The sequence below is a fragment of the Oratosquilla oratoria genome, chromosome 26 (assembly GCF_046742065.1).
Source record: "Oratosquilla oratoria isolate Oo_2021 chromosome 26, ASM4674206v1, whole genome shotgun sequence".
NCBI classification, from domain to species: domain Eukaryota; kingdom Metazoa; phylum Arthropoda; class Malacostraca; order Stomatopoda; family Squillidae; genus Oratosquilla; species Oratosquilla oratoria.
This window is the reverse complement of record NC_134802.1, coordinates 29,053,915-29,056,888: the sequence shown is the minus strand read 5'-3', so window position 1 is coordinate 29,056,888 and position 2,974 is coordinate 29,053,915.

The window sequence follows — 2,974 nt, the reverse complement described above, 5'->3', positions numbered from 1 at the left end:
TAAACTATGACAACTCTGAGATATACTTGGTTAGAAGTTAGCTGAATTCATTATTGTGATAGTAATAATAATATATTATTATTATTATTATCTTTTATTACCACGCAGTCAATTTTTCATAAACAATTTCTCGGTTTAGCATGCACGCAGAGAATTCTCCATGTTGGAGAGGGGGAAATCAGTAATAAAAATAAATGAAAATATTTATCTATCTATCTATACACCTAATGCTATATCTTCCTTACCATGGGAGTAGCCAATCCAAAACGCACGTACACACTCCCATCCACTTCACTCCCACCCATTACACTTCCATCCACCACCCTTTCCCCCCTCTCATCTTAACTCCTACTGGATGACGAGTCTTCTCAGTGTCCCACCCACTGCCTTAGGTCATCAACAATGTAGCAAGAAATAATTACAAATGGATATAATCATCTATTGTTGATGTTCCTTAACTCCTTGCGAGGCTGGAATGTAACATTTTAGTGAACTTTTGAAAATCAACCTTTTGGTTGATAATAAGCTTACAAGATACAATATCTGTATTGATTTTCCTTTTGATAATTTATATATATATATATATATATATATATACTGTATATATATATATACATATATATATATATATATATATATTCAAGCTCTTAAGCTTCTTGTTATCAAGTGCCAAAATTTTCATCAATACCAGTTTTTTATTCTATTTATTTATTTATTTATTTATTTATTTATTTATTTATTTATTTATTTATTTATTTATTTATTTATTTATTTATTTATTTATTTTATTTATTTATTAATTAATTTATTTATTTATTCATTTATTTATTTATCTATTTTTCCTACACAAGGGTATTTTTTTTTCAAATTCTAGATGATTTAACCACACCTAGACAATAATATATATATATATATATATATATATATATATATATATATATATATATATATGTATGTATATATATATATATATGTATATATATATATATATATCTATATATATAAATATATATATATATATATATATATATAAAGGTGGTCAAGAGACACAAATATTCTCTCTGGTCTTTCTGGAGATTTGTAATGCAACAGGATTCTATGTACACAAAGAAATATACTCAATTTAAATAAAGTCAAATTCATCTCAAATTTTATCACAGCTTAGGACAAAGGTTCATAGAAAAATAGATAAACAAATAAATAGACACAAAAGTATATATATATATATGTATATATATATATATATATATATATATATATATATAGATATATGTATATGTATATGTATATATATATATATATTTATATACATATATATATATTTAGATAGATAGATAGATAGATAGATAAATAGATAAATAAATAATAAATATATGAATAAATTATAACAATTGATAATTAAATAAGCAAATAAGTAGATAAGCCAATATATATATAAATAAATATATAGATAAATAAATAAATAAATAAATATACAAATGAATAAATAAATAAATAGATAAATAGATAAATGAATAAATAGATAAATGAATGAATAAATAAATGGATAAAACTAATAAATACATAAATAGATATATAAATGAATAAATAGATAAATATACAAATGAATGAATAAATGAATAAATGAATAAATGAATAAATGAATAAATGAATAAATGAATAAATGAATAAATAAATAAATAAATAAATGAATAAATGAATAAATGAATAAATGAATAAATGAATAAATGAATAAATGAATAAATGAATAATGAATAAATGAATAAATGAATAAATGAATAAATGAATAAATGAATAAATGAATAAATGAATAAATGAATAAATGAATAAATGAATAATTGAATAAATGAATAAATGAATAAATGAATAAATAAATCAATAAATCAATAAATGAATAAATAAATAAATAAATAAATAAACAAATAAATAATGAATAATGAATACATAAATCGATCAAATATATAAATGAATAAAAGATAAATAAATAAGTATATAAATGGAGAAAAGAGTATTTGAGTTAATAAGTATATATATAGATGAATAAACAAACAAATAAATGAATAATGAGCAATAAGCAAATGAATGATAGGTGAATATATATAAAATCTGAGATTTGGTTCATTGTGACCCAGCCTTAATCAGTAGTTTGCTTCCATGAAGAACATATTGCAGTCTTTAAAAAATTGAAATCCTGACTTCATGAAATTTCCAGTTAAAGAGGCATAATTATGTGGCTGCCGCTATGTGGCGTTTTTTTTATGAATTCTTAGAAAACAATGGTTATAACAGAGATACCTAAGAGGATCGAGCTAAAGCCAGATGAGATGTGTGCTAGAATGATGATATGTAACAAAATAACATGAGAACATACAAATGAAAAATAAAAATAAAATAGTAAAAAATAAAAAATAAAAAAGGAAATGATAGAGAAAGATAAAGTGAGAAATAAAGAATAGGAAAAGGAGACACATGCAATATGAAAAAAATGATAAAGAAAAAATAGAGAGAAAAGCACAAAGACGGAAAAGATATATGAAAAAGAAAATAAGCTTACAAATAGAAAAAAATAGATAAAATAAAATAGAAAAAAAAGGAAAGCAAGTAATGAAAATATAAAAAAAGAAAAAAGGTAAGGGAAAGGAAAGGAAAGGAAAGAAACAATGAATAGGAAATGATAGAAACTCACGGAAAAGGAAATTAAGAACAAATAGAAATGAAAATTACGAAAAGAAAATTAAGAAATAAAAAATAAAGAAAGGGTTAGAATAGAAATAAAATAAAAGAAAAAATATAAAAAAAACGGAAAAGAAAAGAAGAAACCATAAAAGAAAAGAAATACAATATATTGTATAAGAGAAAAAGAAAATCTTCTCTGAATAAGAAATAGAAAATAAAGAAAGGGCTAGAATAGAAAGAAAATCAAAGAAAAAAGACAAAAAACGAAAAAGTAAAGAAGAAACCATAAAAGAAAAGA